We start from the raw sequence: 16239 nt of genomic DNA, 5'->3' as shown, positions 1-16239 counted from the left end.
CTATAGACTGCACGGTTGAAAAAAAATAGCAGTGACTAATCTTAATAAGTCTAAAAGGAAGGGATGGATGTTTCCTATAAAATTATTTGCTTTAGGGCTTTCACAAGTTTGTGCACTTTGAAAAATACTTACATATATTCAGCACTTCACTTCAAGTGCCCAACTGCTGTTGGAGCAAGAATCTTGTGTGAATAGCCAGGAAATTTTTGAAGTACAAGTTGGGAGCATTGCCTTACCACATAATAAAATGAATTTTGAAACCACACTCATTAAAAACACTTTGGTAGTGGTGTCAGAATAAGTTCACATCAGATGAGGAGATCAAAGGAAAACAGTCAGAACTCCAGAAACCTGTATATAAAGAGTTTAGTGTTAGAAAGGAGAGACATTTCAAATCAGAAAAGAAAATTTGGATTTTTCAGTCAATGGATTTGAAATAACTGGAAAAAAATGAAATCTCTAAGTCACCCTTTCTACCAAAATACATACCAAAATGCACTTAAATTCACCAGAAATTTACAATTGAGCGTGAAATACTTGAAAAAAAAAATATATATATATATAGATGAGGTAAGAAAGAACTTCCTAAACAGGGCAAAAAAAAACAGTAAAGCAAAAGACTAAAATATTTTATTCCTTAAAGCAGAGTGAAAACTTTTATGCAGGAAAAAAAAACACCTCATGAACAAAAATAATTAAGAACAAATATCCTTAGTATAAAGAGCTCTTTTACACGAATAAAGCAAAAGAGACACAACAAAAGAAAAATGGACAAACAGCATAAGTAAACAATTTGTAATAAATGTGTGAAAACTAACCTCACTGATAATTAAAAATTCAAATGAAAAGAAATAGTATTGTTTTCACCAACGGATTGACAAAGACACACAGAATCTGATACCTGTTTGGTGAGGGTGTGAGGAAGTCGCCACTGTGGAATGCTGATGGGAAAATCAACTAGGGCGAGCTTCCTGAAAGGCAATTTGACAATATGTGGTAAAAATCTTAATAATCAGAAAAAAAAAATAAGGCCATTTCCATTTTGAAAAATAGGAGTCCAAACACATGTGATGCTTTTGAGAATGCATTGTTCTCTTTTCCTCCTGTTGTTCTCAAATACTGCCTACTGACTTCTAAAAATTTGGCAGACCTAGAGGCTCTTATTATAAAGAAAAGCCCACATACTTCATTCTCGGTAGCTCGATAGGATTTCCTAGGAGGAATCTTACTCGATTAGAATTGTGGAAATAAGCCTACCTAATCACAGAAGTCCATTCTGCCTAATCACTGAATTGCCAAGAACATCCTGATGGCTGTGTATTTCCTGAGTAATGTTATTATCAAAACAGAAACCAATATCCAAAATGGACACGTCTGACTGGATCATGAGAGTGGGGGGACCAAGAGGCAGGTAGATCAAACAGAGAGCGAGAGTAAGGAATCCTTGCCTTTGATCATGACATAAAACTGCTTAAGCTCATTAGAATTACAGGATTAAACTGATCCAGGAAAAGGATACTAAGGCTCAAGTTTTCGGCAATCTGCTAAACTCACGAATTACTCTGAAAAAAATGTTTACCATAATATTTTTAGATACTGATGGATGCTAAGAGATGATTGACTCGACTGCTTTTTATGAAATGAGGAGACTGAGACCAGAAAGGTGATCTTTCTTGAAGTCATGTGCTGTTCTTAGTTGCTCAGTCTTGTCCGACTCTCTGTGACCCCATGGCCTGTAGCCTGCCAGGCTCCTCTGTCCATGGGGATTCTCCAGGCAGGAATACTCGAGTGGGTTGCCATGCCCTCTTCCAGGGTATCTTCCCAACCAAGGGATCAAACCCAGGTCTCCCACATTGCAGGGATTCTTTACCATCTGAGCCACCAGGGAAGCTAAAGTCATATAGCTTGTTAATTCGGATATAGGAATTCATAGATAAGCCACAGCATTGTGCTGCTTATCTTCCTGGAAGCCAGAACATTATCGGTCTTGGGTTAATTCCCAAGATACTTGTTGGGTAGGAGTTCGTGGTTTCTGTCTCATCCTGCCTCTGGCACTCTAGATGTTGGGCATTTTGGAAGACCAACAGCTCTCTCGTCGTCAGTTCTGTCTGTTATTCCAGAGGATGGAGGGAAGCTAGCTGGAGAGTGGTTTGTGGTGTGCATGTATCCTGTGAGGGGTCTCGTGAGGGTGCTACCTGGTGCCTGTGGTGCTCAGCTACTTCTCACTGGTCTGAGAGCAGAAACATTTTGTGAACACGAAGGGAGCAGTGATGTGAGTAAAACCACACCCAGACCTTCTGTGCTAATATTGTTGTGCTTTGTTCTGGGGAAGTCCTTTTTTGGAAAAAGCCACTTCTGAAAGATTTCCCAGAGTAAAGGTAGGCGGTAAGCATCTCACACCGTCTTGTGTCGTTCGGTCCTATAACAGATGTGCTGAGACGAGAGCGGTGCTTTGTTTCTATGGCGGTCCTTCCGAGTGTTCTTTTTCGTACATTGGGTACAAGTGAATGAGTTCCCTTTACTTCTCTCATACCCCCAGATAAAGTGAGCCTACACATTATATATAATTCTGTTAATTAGAATGTAAGTGAGAATAATAGCACAATTATGCGGAATCTCCAACTTCTATTTGGTGATTTAACTAGCAATGCATTATTCAACGAATTCCTCACTTCTCCTTTTGTAGCCCTCCTTTCTTTGAAAGTGAAGTTGTTCAGTCATGTCTGATTCTTTGTGACCCCATGGACTGTAGACCATCAGGCTCCTCCATCCATGGAATGGTCCAGGCAAGAGTACTGGAACGGGTTGCCATTTCCTTCAGGGGATCTTCCTGACCCAGGGATTGAACCTGGGTCTCCTCATAGCAGGAGACCCTGCTTTACCATCCTTTACCATCTGAGCTACCAGGGAAGCCCACTTTCTTTAAACAGCCAATACAAAGACATGCTCATCTCTTTGCTGCTGCTTTTTTTTGTGTGTGTGTGTGGCCTCGCCGTGTGGCATGTGCGATCTTAGTTTCCCCACCAGGGGTGGAACCTGCATCCCCTGCATTGGAAGCAAGGAGTCTTAACCATTGGACCATCAGAGAAGTCACATCTTTGCTTCTTTATCATCCCTCATACCCTCCCTTTCATATTTACACTCTGATTGTGGGAGTTCTGTTTCCTCTTTCTTCCCTCCCCATCTGGATTCAGACCCTGATATGTATGACTTCTGTCCTCTCCTTCAATTTCCCATGCTCTCTGGGCTTATTCTTCATTCATTCCTCTTTATTTTCTTTTCAGAACCCTCTTTCTGTCATTTCTTCTGCTTCAGCCAGTCTTAGAACATCTTTCAAGATTAATATACATCAAAACTACATAAGACACTTCTGTTAATATTACAGAGAAAGTTGTTATTGCCAAAGGATAATTTTTGTCGATAATTAACCTTCAACCTCAAGATTTGTTTTCCATTCCCATTCATTCCCTGAGAAATATCCATCTTGGAACCGGGAACTGCCATTTCTGCTAGATTGTGGTGCAACAGAGCAGAGATTGAAGCACAAATTACCACTCTATGTGGGAGGTCAGACTAGATGCTTGGGAACAAGGAGACGGTCTGACTTGACTCTCCTCTCAGTTTCTAATGTTTGTTTTTCTATTCTGGAATTTGGTGACTTAAGGGGGAATAGTGTCTACTCCATTAACAGATTAGAAGAACATGGTATAAGTACAATGATTGTAAAGGGTGTTTAATATACCAAGAAAGGGTCAGAATCTTGGTTATGTAAAATCCTCAAATAAATTCCAGAAATTTTTCATGAGTGCTTTATTTAAAAAGAGAGTTATACAACCAGTCCATTCTAAAGGAGATCAGTCCCGGATGTTCTTTGGAAGGAATGATGCTCAAGCTGAAACTCCAATACTTTGGCCACCTCATGTGAAGAGCTGACTCATTGGAAAAGACTCTGATGCTGGGAGGGATTGGGGGCAGGAGGAGAAGGGGACAACAGAGGATGAGATGGCTGGATGACATCACCGACTTAATGGACATGAGTTTGAGTGAACTCCGGGACTTGGTAATGGACAGAGAGGCCTGGCGTGCTGCGATTCATGGGGTCGCAAAGAGTCAGACACGACTGATCGACTGAACTGAACTGAACTGAACTGAAAACATAAGGGCTTACCTTATATTTTAGAAAACCAAGGTGTAAGCCCATGAAATAATTTTTTTCTCTCATGGATTTTTCTGATATTTGATAGGGTTGATTTGTACACAGAATTCCCTATGGAAGATATCAGAATCAAAAAATAAGCAATATTCAAAGCCATTTTACCTTGTTAAACCACAGAAAATATTCTTATTATTTTAATACTGTATTAATATTATATGTGACATAATAATGTAATACTGGATTATATTATTACCATGTGCTGGGTAATCCTGTGTAGAGAATCATGGGGTGGTGGGCAATGTCAGGCCACCACAAATACAACAAGAAGTATAAGGCAATTTCAGGAGAGGAATTGAGTTAGCACTGAGCCACCCATTGCTTTACGTCAGATTCTCCTTGTGATTAGTTCAGGTTATAAAATAAAATTTTCTTCGTGGAAGGCTAACCACATTTGGTGACATCAAATCCTTACCTGCTTATCTAGAACTATGCTACCAGCCTAGAACAACTGACCAGCCTAGACTGTGTGTGACTTACAGTTCAAATAAAGTTGATTTATACTTGAGATCCATTTTATAGGAAACTTTTAATTGCACTCACTATAAAAAGGAGGTCAATTAAACTTTGGTCTGATATTATCTTCTTAAAATAGCTAATGAATAGATTAGTCTCATGGAAGCTCTGTGCCTCCTCTGGGGAACCAAGTGGACAGCTCACCCACTGCCTCCATGTTAACTGCAGACCTCCCCAGGAAACGCTGCCTGGGAGGAAACGGAGCTCAGGGGTACCAAGTTACAGCAGAGAGATCCTACTTCCGTCCCTCTGTTTGCATGCATGGACTATGCTGGAAGGCAAAGATTGTTGGATCTAGTTGCCATATGATAACCACTTGGGGGAGTGAGAAGTGGCTTTAAATACAGCATGGGTTCTTAACTGCAGGCATTTAATGAATAACAGCTATATGAGTGCAGCCTTTTTATTGTAGTGAAAACTTAGAGGCAAACATATATCTTTAATAGCAGAGTCTTCTTAATCAGGAAAAGAATGAATTTGAGTTGTTCTTACATCAAATTTGAAAAAGTGACTATTTAATAAAAAAATATATTACAAAAATATCTACTTTAAGATTCTATTGGAAAAATTAGAAGACTACATTCCAAGTGTTAGCAATGATCATCTCTGGATAAATATATGACTTAAAAATTTCTACAGTAAGCATGCATCTATATATGCACATACATATATCACATCTTTATCCATTCATCTATCAATGGACACTTAAGTTGTTGCCATACCTTGGTCATTATAAATAATGTTTCAGTGAACATAGGGACTCAGATCTTATAGAATTAGTGTTTTCATCTTCTTTAGTTAGATACCTAGAAGTGAAATTACTAGATCATATGGTAGCTCTATTTTCAATTTTTTGAGGAAACTCCATACAGTTTTCCATAGTGGTTGCACCAATTTACATTCCCAACAAGAGTGCATGAGGGAGGGAGAGAAAAAGATGGCAGAGGAGTAGGTGGACGTGGAGTGCATCTCTCTCCACAGATTATTCAGGAATACACCTCCAGGCACAGAAGTGCATGCAGAACACCAGCAGGGAGTGGACAGGAATCCCTGACCAGTGGAAATAGAATATATAGAACCACACAAAACTCAGTAGGATGAAGGAACTAGGGGGAAAACAGGAGCTTTAGTAGGACCGGACCTGCCCTCGGCAGGTGGGGGAACTGAAGCAGGGGTCCGATCCCCACAGCGGGGCAACTGTCTGAGTCAGAGGAGAAACATTTAAGGCTGAGAGTGAAACAGCTGATCTGTGGCAGCCTAAATAGAATGAGAATCAGTCTCTGCTGCAGCCATACATACCCCAGACAGGGGTACAGGTTCCCTGGAAGGCACAGCAGCTAGGACCTGGGGTTTAGTGGTTGTGGAGCAATCCCAGGGCAAGGGTTTCTGTTTACTGTGGAGAGACAGATTGAGGGGATGTGGAGGAGGAGATCGTGGTGGGAAATACCTGTGGAGGAAAGCCAGGCAGCCATGGAAGCAAGGCGATACAGCTGAGTCACGCATAGTGGGTGGAGCCATCACCATAGCCTCTCTCTCCCCCAACATGCCAGCATCCACAGATGAAGAATAGAGAGGTTGGCCCATCAAACACCTGAGGCACTATAGAGTAGGACCCCACCCAGGGTGCCCCTTTAAGTGCCTGATGTGCCAAATTACAGAGTAGGACTCCAGTCAGGGGGGCCCCTCTATGTGCCTGAACCAGCAGAGCTATGGAGAAAGACTGGCCAAAGAGACCTTCTGATCGCCAGCTATAGGAGGCTCAGAAAAAGACCCTGATAGGGCCATAACTCCTGCGGTGGAGGCAGTCTGTGTCCCAGCACACTTGACTCTGCCAGGGTTCCCGCAAGCCAGCAGCTGTGCCACCTTCATGCTCAATTCTCACTGGGGCAGAGCTGCGACAGGCAAAAAGAGTCTTGCATCTATGCACACAGGGTCGCATTGGTAGTGTTCAACTCTTTGTGACCCTGTAGACTGTGGCCTGCCAGGCTTCTCTGTCAGGGACGGAGGGCTCTCCAGGCAAGAATACTGCAGCATATTGGCCAATACTGGTTGCCATACCCTTCTAGAGCACAATACCCTTCTAGTTGCCATACCCTGCTGCCCTAGCTGCCAAGTCCCCTGAGTACCTGGTGCTACCAGAACCCCTGTGACCCAAGCAGCTGCACCACCTCCACAACTGGCCCTCACAGGGGCAAACCCACGTTCTCCAGGGCAGCCTCAGGAGCAAACCGCAGTGGATGACCCACATGCAGAGGTAGAAAGAAAACCACAATTGAAATCCAGGGGCATTGTGGCCCAGGAAGAAGACCCAAAACCTTTCCACCAGCTGCAGATTAAATCCACATGATCAACTAGGCAGACTCATGTCTATGGAATATATAAAAGGTCATTGAGAGCTCCCACATAAGAAAGCCCTCTAGTTCTGATGGCTGTGGATATTGGAAGCAAGAACACACATGAGTAGGACCAGATTAGAATCTGAACTGCCCCCACAGAAGGTCCAGAGATCAGCACAGTGTTGGAGGGCATCCTAGGGAGGTGAGGTGGACTGTGACTCCCAGTGAGGGAGAGGACTCTGACAGCAGTGACCCAAGAAAAACATTTATTATTCTGATATTTTCACTTGTTCTATAGATTCTTTTGGACTTTTTTTCCTTTTTACTCCCCCCCCAACCTCACTCTGTTGTAGTTGTCAGTTTTATTGGCACTGTGAAATCTAATTAAGCTTTTGAGCTTTTTTCTTTCTTTTCTTTCTCAGTCACATTTTTTATTGTTGTTATAAACCTCTGCCTCTACATTGGGCTTTTGCAGTTCTGTGGAGTTTTCCATTTTTTTTCTTTTCTCTCTTTTTTTTTAAATTTTAATTTTTAAAGCCTATTATTGTTTTTCTACATATATTCCTCTGTTTGCTTTTCCCACTGTTCTTTTCCCCTTGCAGTTAATCTTTAATGTGTATAAATCTTCTTTATCTACCTCTGCTTAACTTTGATAACTATTTTTCTTTCCTTTCCTTTCAACATATTTGTTAGCTTTGTTTTCATTGCCTTATTTCCCACTTGGCACCTTGCTTTGGTTTTGTTTTCCAGTTTGTGCTTCAGTTAGTTTTGTTCTTAACTGGTAAATATAATTTTTTATTTCCTTTGTTCTCTGGGTCAATCAACTGTACTTTATTTTTGTTGGACTGTTTTGATTTTGTTCATGGGTGTGTATGTATATGTGTATATTCCATTATTTTAATTATTATTTGCCTGATTTTATAACTGCCATTTGTCTGGGGTTCATTTTTTGTTACTTGTTTTGGGATATTTGTTTTAATCTCACTTAATGCTGTAACAAACCACTTGTGGAATCTTCATTCCTGACCAGAGATCAAGCCCTGAGCCTTTGGAGTGGGAGAACTGACTCCAGGAGCCTAGACTACCAGAGAACTAACCCTAGGGAGTATCAAATAGTGAGAACTCACGCAAAGGAAACCACTTGAATACAAGACTAAGCATCACCCAACCACCAGTAGCACCCTGTGCAGGATGCCTCATCTAAACAACAAACAAAACAAAAATACAAACCCAGTCATCAGCAGACAGGATCGCCACATCACTCAGCCTTGCCCATCAGAGGAAAAACAAACAAACAAAAATCAGCATGAATCTCACCCTATATGAAGCTTACACAAACCACTGGACCAATCTTAGGAGGGCGGAAACCAAAAGGAAGAAAGAATTCAACTTTGAAGCCTAGGAAAAGGAGACCTCAAACATAATAAGTTAAAAAAGAATAATGAAAAGGCAGAGAAGTACTACACAAATGAAGGAACAAACTAGAAATGCAGAAGTCCAAATAAATGAAGAGGAAATAGGCAAACCACCTGAAAAAGAATTCAGAATAATGATAGTAAAGATGATCAAAAACCTTGAAAACAAAATGGAGAAAATGCAAGAATCAATTAACAAAGACCTAGAAGAATTAAAGAATAAACATACAAACAACACAATTACTGAAATTAGAAATACTCTAGAAGGAATCAATAGCAGAATATCTGAAGTAGAAGAATGAATCAGTGAGCTGGAAGATAAAATGGTGGAAATAACTTCTGAAGAGCAGAATAAAATAAAAAGAATGAAAAGAACTGAGGATAGTCTTAGAGACCTCTGGGACAAAATCAAATGCACCAACATTTGAATTATAGGGGTCCCAGAAGAAGAAGAGAAAAAGAAAGGTTATGAGAAAATTTTTGAAGAGGTTATAGTTGAAAATTTCTCCAACATGGAAGAGGAAATAGTCAATCAAGTCCAAAAGGCACAAAGAGTCCTATACAGGATAAACCCAATGAGAAACATGCCAAGACACATAGTAATCAAACTAACAAAGACTAAACACAAAGAAAGAATATTAAAAGTAGCAAGGGAGATGCAGCAAGTAACATACAAGGGAAACACCATATGCTTAAAAGCTGATCTTTCAGCAGAAACTCTGCAGGCCAGAAGGAAATGGCAGGATATATTTAAAGTACTGAAAGGAAAAAATCTACAACCAAGATTATTATACCTGGCAAAGATCTCATTCAAAACTGATGGAGAAATAAAAAGCTTTTCGGACAAGCAAAAGTTAAGAGAATTCAGTACCACTAAACCAGCTTTACAACAAATGTTGGGGACTTATATTGTCAAGAAATACAAGAGAAGAAAAAAGATCTACAAAATCAACCCCAAACAATTAAGAAAATGCCAATAGGAATATATACATATATATATTCCTATTAAAGTAATATTAAAGTAATTATTGATATATATATATCAATAATTACTTTAAATGTAAATGGATTAAATGCTCCAACCGAAAGACACAGATTTGCTGAATGGATACAAAAACAAGACCCACATATATGTTGTCTACAAGAAATCCACTTCAGGCCTAAAGACACATATAGACTGAAAGTGAGAGGATGGAAAAATATATTCCATGCAGATGGGAAGCAAAAGAAAGCTGGTGTAGCAATCCTCAAATCAGACAAAATAGACCTTAAAATAAAAAAGATTACAAAAGATAAGGAAGGACACTACATAATGATCAAGGGATCAATCCAAGAGGAAGACATAACAATTGTAAATATCTATGCACCCAACATTGGAGCACCTCAATACATAAGACAAACATTAACAGACATAAAAGGAGAAATTTACTGTAACACAGTAATAGTAGGAGACTTTAAAACCCCACTCACACCAATGGACAGATCATCAAAACAGAAAATTAATAAGGAAACACAAGTCTTAAATGATACTTTAGATGATATGGATCTCATTGATATCTTCAGGACATTCCATCCAATGCAGAAGAATACACCTTCTTCTCAAGTGCACATGGAACATTCTCCAGGAGAGACCACATCTTAGGTCACAAATCAAACCTCAATAAATTTAAGAAAATTGAAATCAGATCAAGGATCTTCTCCAACCACAATGTTATGAGACTAGGTATCAATTACAAGAAAAAAAACTGTAAGAAACACAAACGTGGAGATTAAACAACATGTTTCTAAATAATCAACAGGTTACTGAGGAAATCAAAAAGGGAAATCAAAAAATTTCTAGAAAGAAATGACAATGAAAACATAACAACTCAAAACCTATGGGATGCAGCAAAAGCAGTTCTAAGAGGAAAGTTTATGGCAACACAATCCTGCCTCAAGAAACAAGAAAAACTTCGAATAGACAGCCTAATTTTACACCGGAAGCAACTGGAAAAAGAAGAACAAAACCCCCCAAAATTAGTACAAGGAAAGAAATCATAAAGATCTGAGCAGAAATAAATGAAAAAGAAATGAAAGAAGCAATAGTAGAAATTAATAAAACTAAAAGCTGTTCTTTGAGAAGATACACAAAATTGACAAAACTTTAGCCAGACTCATCAAGAAAAAAAGAGAGAAGAATCAAATCAACAAAATTAGAAATGAAAAAGGAGAGGTTGCAACAGTCAATGCAGAAATACAAAGGATTATAAGAGACTGTTATGAACAACTATGTGGCAGTAAAACGGATAACCTGGAAGAAATGGACAGATTCTTAGAAAAGTTCTGTCTTCCAAGACTGAACCAGGAAGAAGTAGAAATTATGAATAACCCAATTACAAGCACTGAAATTGAAGCTGTCATCAAAAATCTCCCCAAAAAACAAAAGCCCAGGACCAGATGACTTCACAGGAGAATTCTACCAAACATTTAGAGAGGAGCTAATGCCTATCTTTCTAAAACTCTTTCACTAAATTGCAGAGGAAGGAACATTCCCAAACTCATTCTACGAGGCCACCATCACCCTGATACCAAAACCAGACAAAGACAACACAAAAAAAGAAAATTATAGGCCAATATCACTAATGAACATATATGCAAAAATCCTCAACAAAATTTTAGCAAACAGAATTCAGCAACACAACAGAAAGCTCATACACCATGAACAAGTTTGGATTATTCCAGGGATGCAAGAATTCTTCAATATACACAAATCAATCAATGTGATATACCATATTAACAAATTGAAAGATTAAAAACCATATGATAGTCTCAATATTTGCAGAAAAAGCCTTTGACAAAATTCAGTACCCATTTATGATGAAAACTCTTCAAAAAATGGCATAGTAGGAACCCACCTCAACATAGTAAAGGTCATATACAACAAGTCTACAGCAAGCATTATTCTCAATGATGAAAAACTGAAAGCATTCCCTCTAAGATCAGGAACAAGACAAGGGTGTCCATTTTCACCACTATTATTGAACAGAGTTCTGGAAGTCCTAGTTACAGCAATCAGAGAAGAAAAAGAAAGGAATCCAGATTGGAAAAGAAGAAGTAAAGCTCTCAATGTTTGAGGATGACATGATACTCTACATAGAAAACCCTAAAGACAGTATCAGAAAATTACTAGAGCTAATCAGTGAATTTAACAAAGTTGCAGGATACAAAATCAATACACAGAAATCACTTGCATTTTTATATACTAACAATGAAAAATCAGAAAGAGAAATTAAGGAATCAATCCCATTCACCATTGCAACAAAAAGAAATATCTAAGAATAAGCTTAACTAAGGAAATGAACTGTACATAGAAAATTATAAGGCACTCATGAAAGAAATCAAAGATGACATAAACAGATGGAGAGATATTCCATGTTCCTGGTTAGGAAAAATCAATGTTGTGAAAATGACTATACCACCAAATGCAATTTACAGATTCAATGTGATCCCTATCAAATTATCAATGGCATTTTTCACAGAACTGGAACAAAAAATTCAGAATTCACATGGAAACACAAAAGACCCTGAATAGCCAAAGTAGTCTTGAGAAAGAATGGAGCTGGAGGAATCCACTTTTCTGACTTCAGATTACACTACAAAGCTACAGTCATCAAGACGGTATGGTACTGGCACCAAAACAGAAATATAGATAGAAAGCCCAGAAATAAACCCATGCACCTATGGGTACCTTATTTTTGACAGTGAAGGCAAGAATATACAATGGGGCAAATACAGCCTCGTCAATAAATGGCACTGCCTCTTTCTTGTATGTTTATGGTTTCAGGTCTTCTAGGTTTATGGTTTCAGGTCTTATATTAAGTCTTTAATCCATTTTGAGTTAATTTTGGGGTATGGTACTTTGCCAACAAAGGTTCGTCTAGTCAAGGCTATGATTTTTCCAGTGGTCATGTATGGATGTGAGAGTTGGACTGTGAAGAAGGCTGAGCGCCAAAGAATTGATGCTTTGGAACTGTGGTGTTGGAGAAGACTCTTGAGAGTCCCTTGGACTGCAAGGAGATCCAACCAGTCCATTCTGAAGGAGATCAGCCCTGGGATTTCTTTGGAAGGAATGATGCTAAAGCTGAAACTCCAGTACTTGGCCACCTCATGCAAAGAGTTGACTCATTGGAAAAGACTCTGATGCTGGGAGGGATTGGGGGCAGGAGGAGAAGGGGACAACAGAGGATGAGATGGCTGGATGGCATCACTGACTCGATGGACGTGAGTCTGAGTGAACTCCGGGAGCTGGTGATGGACAGGGAGGCCTGGCGTGCTGTGATTCATGGGGTCTCAAAGAGTCGGACACGACTGAGCGACTGATCTAATCTGATCTGATCTGATAAGAAAGTGGTCCAGTTTCATTCTTTTGCACGTAGCTATCCAGGTTTTCCAACATCATTTTTTAAAGAGGCCGTCTTTTCCCCACTATACATTCTTGCATCATGAAACATTTTTTTAATGCCCCTCCAAAGTCATTGACACCGGCGTTATAACTTTAATGACACAAGAAGACTGTACCTTAAGTTTGGATTTCCACATTTTTCTATCCTTCATAACTGTAACATTTTTTTTCTTTATCTTCATCCAGCCTGTTTTGTTGCATAAACTGTGATAGGACATCTCCCCACTGATTGCCCTTGTGGTCTAGCTCAGTGTGTCTCAACCTCAAAGCAATGGACATTTTGTGTTGGATAAATCTTTTTTTCCTTTTTAAAAAAATTTAGTTATTTTTTAATTGGAGAATAATTGCTTTACAGAATTTTGTTGGTTTCTGCCAAACAACATGAATCAGCCATAGGGATACATATGTTGGATAGTTCTTTGTAGTGGAGGTTTGTCGTGTATGTTGTAGGATGTTTGTGTATCCTTGGTTTTTACCCACAATATACCAGTAGCACTTCCCACTCTAAGTTGTGACAACCAAAAATGTCTTCAGATCTTAAAAGAAATAACCTTTGAGAGATGAAATTGCCTCTGGTTGAGAAAGCTCATTTCTTTAGCTGATCTGAACTCAGTTGGTGTTAAAATCTTCATGAAACAGAATAGTGTAGGCCATTTCTTTTCTTTCAGTTGAGTTCTATCATCTAATAAATTTAACCAGAACATTCTGTCATATTCCAACAGTAATATTTGTCAAATCCTAAATATGACTAGTTCTAACTTAGCTTCCAGTGGGACCTTGGCAGAACAAGAGATTTGCTTGTGAGGTAAAGTGCCATTTTACTAGCAAGCACCAGTCTTGGTGAACATCTTACTTAAATCCTTTGGTGTTTGTATCTCTTTATTTGTTTATTTTAAACTTTTATTTTATATTGGGGTGTAGCTGATTAACAGTGTTGTGATAGTTTCAGTTGAACAGTGAGGGGACTCAGTCATACATACAGTATCTCTTTAAATGTTGTTCGTCTTTCAAAGTCTATTTAAAAACCCAAACCAAAAGCTGATTTTCATATGGTATTTGTCTTTCTCTGAGTTACTTCACTTAGTAAGATAATCTCTAGTTGCATCCCTGTTGCTGCAAATGGCATTATTTCATTCTTTTTTATGGTATATATGTGTATAACTGAGTCACTGCTGTACAGCAGAGATCAGCACAACATTGTAAATCAACTATACTTCAGTTAAAAAAAAAGAAACCTACAAAAAAAAAAAAAAAAAACCCGCAAAAAACTTACACCTCACACTTTCCTTGTAATAAATAGGACTTTCTGATTCCTTACCTTTGTTCCTTCATGGCACTTTTCATCTGGTCTATACATTCTGGCAAGTAATTATTTTCCATTTTGTATTTGATTTTATAACCTTCTTGTTTGTTTGCTCATTTTCACCTTGTTGTTTTATATCCCATTTAATTGGAAGTTCTTGAAGGCAGAGATGTATCTCATTTGTTTTCCCTTACAAACTTGACATGTGGCTAGACTACATGGAGTGGATATTCAGTAAACACAGGATATAATTCAGCTGCTTATGCTGCAAGTGGTTTAAAAATTGAGTATTTTGGAATATTATGGATTCTCACCAAGCTTACCCCTAGAAACGACAGAAAAGAAATTCACTAAAATATATTAACTTTTCCAGTGTTTTCTATTTGTTAGTTATTGAACTTAGTATGGACTGGTTGCTCAGAGGTAAAGAATCTGCCTACCAATGTAATGCTGGTTAAATCCCTGGGTCAGGAAGAGCCCCTGGAGGAGGGCATGGCAACCCACTCCAGTATTCTTGCCTGGAGAATCCCATGGACAGAGAAGCCCAGAGGGCTACAGTCCATAGGATTGCAATGAATCGGACACGACTGAAGCGACTTAGCATGCACATGCACGATCTTAGTATTCCTGTGAAGTAAATGAACCTATTTCCATCTGTCAGTGAAAAGTGGGCTTATTGCCTATAAACTGTGTCACATGGCTAATGCTCTGACTTGAACTGTCCTACCTTAAGGAGTTCTTTTCTGCTCCACAGTATTTTCATTTTGTGAACAAAAATGTGGCCAACTGTCCCTCAACCATTTCAGAATGATGGACTCTGGATATATGTCAACACTTGAAAATTACCATAGCAATCAGCTGAATTTTTCTCTCAGTTGGTAAGTTTGGTTAATTATAACATATTATGTTTTGTTTTTTTTTTCAAGAGCAGTGTTTAGCTTTCACCACCTCCAGGATATTTATGTTTTATCTTTTGTTAAATATAGAAATGGTAAGACATTTCTACCCACTTTGACATATATAGGGATCATATAAAATTAAGCTGTTACCACAGCCCCAGAGGAACACAAAATATACTTTGCCAGAAAATTTTATTTGGGGCCTAATGAGAAAAAGACATTTTGTTAAAATTAACTACAAACTAGTTCTTCCAGTATCAAACTGGTAAGCTTCCTTGCAGTGCCTGTAGTATTTCAACAATAAATAGGTTTTTGAAATTAAAATCTCTATGTGAATGTAAATATGTCTAATCATTCCAAATGTTCACTAAGTAAATCGGGTGAAATTCTTTAATAAGTAATACGATGGGCATGAAAATGTCTTAAGAACACATTTTTAAAAAAAGAAAGATTGAAATAGCTCTTAGTGAGTATTTTACTGAATTTGGAAGAAAGAACAGATATATTCTCCAAGACGGTATTTTTTTTTTGACTTGTCATTTAGCATTATATGATTTTAAATAGAAACCAGTATAGTTATAAATGTAGTAACTGCAGAAATGTATCTTGGGCACGCTTGGGGCTTGGGCCTGTTGACCAGGGCTACCTGAAAAGCTGACCTTCCATTCGCCTCGTCTTTATAAACTCAGAGAAACATGCTGGGGTTGTCGTCAATTATCTATGCACAGAGGCAGGGACTGTTCTAAGTTTCTGAAACATAGAGATTGGAAGAAACAGCACGTTGCTAAGTTCAGTCTGGGTAGTATTTTTACTTTTCTCTACAATTATTCCAATATTTTCCTACCTTTTCTAATTAAAGATTACAGCCCCCAGGAAAGGGAGTGAAGGCAAGAGGACATAAAACATCTTTAGAAATAGCAACAGGAAGCATCTTAAATGACCTCAGTAGAGCGGGGTACGTACGTTTGTAGAGGTTGAAGACCAGGAAGATTGGTGCTATCACAGGGGAACCTCCAGATGCCCTACTCTGCACAGCAGTCTTCAAGTTCCTCAATTCCTGTGTTTTAACTTATATAAAAGAAGTTAAAGGACCATAAACCCTTTGCTTGTCCTTGT

At 38.6% G+C, this 16239-nt stretch overlaps 1 protein-coding gene across 4 annotated transcripts in view; it reads left to right on the top strand.

Annotated features, from left to right (window-relative positions):
* FILIP1 (filamin A interacting protein 1) overlaps positions 1 to 16239 on the top strand; it is a 221638-nt gene that overhangs the window by 15312 nt on the left and 190087 nt on the right. For 2 of the 4 annotated variants that reach the window (XM_086316833.1, XM_086316830.1), the window contains exon 2: positions 14979 to 15102. The exons of the other annotated variants lie outside the window; for them this stretch is intronic. The gene's annotated coding sequence lies outside the window, so the exon portion shown is untranslated. The remainder of the gene's footprint in view (positions 1 to 14978; positions 15103 to 16239) is intronic. 4 annotated transcript variants of the gene reach the window in all.

Source organism: Bos grunniens, chromosome 9 (assembly GCF_055505025.1).
Source record: "Bos grunniens cultivar Pamir isolate PY7600 chromosome 9, Bosgru_T2T1.0, whole genome shotgun sequence".
NCBI classification, from domain to species: Eukaryota; Metazoa; Chordata; class Mammalia; order Artiodactyla; family Bovidae; genus Bos; species Bos grunniens.
This window is presented reverse-complemented; position numbering and strand designations above follow the sequence as displayed.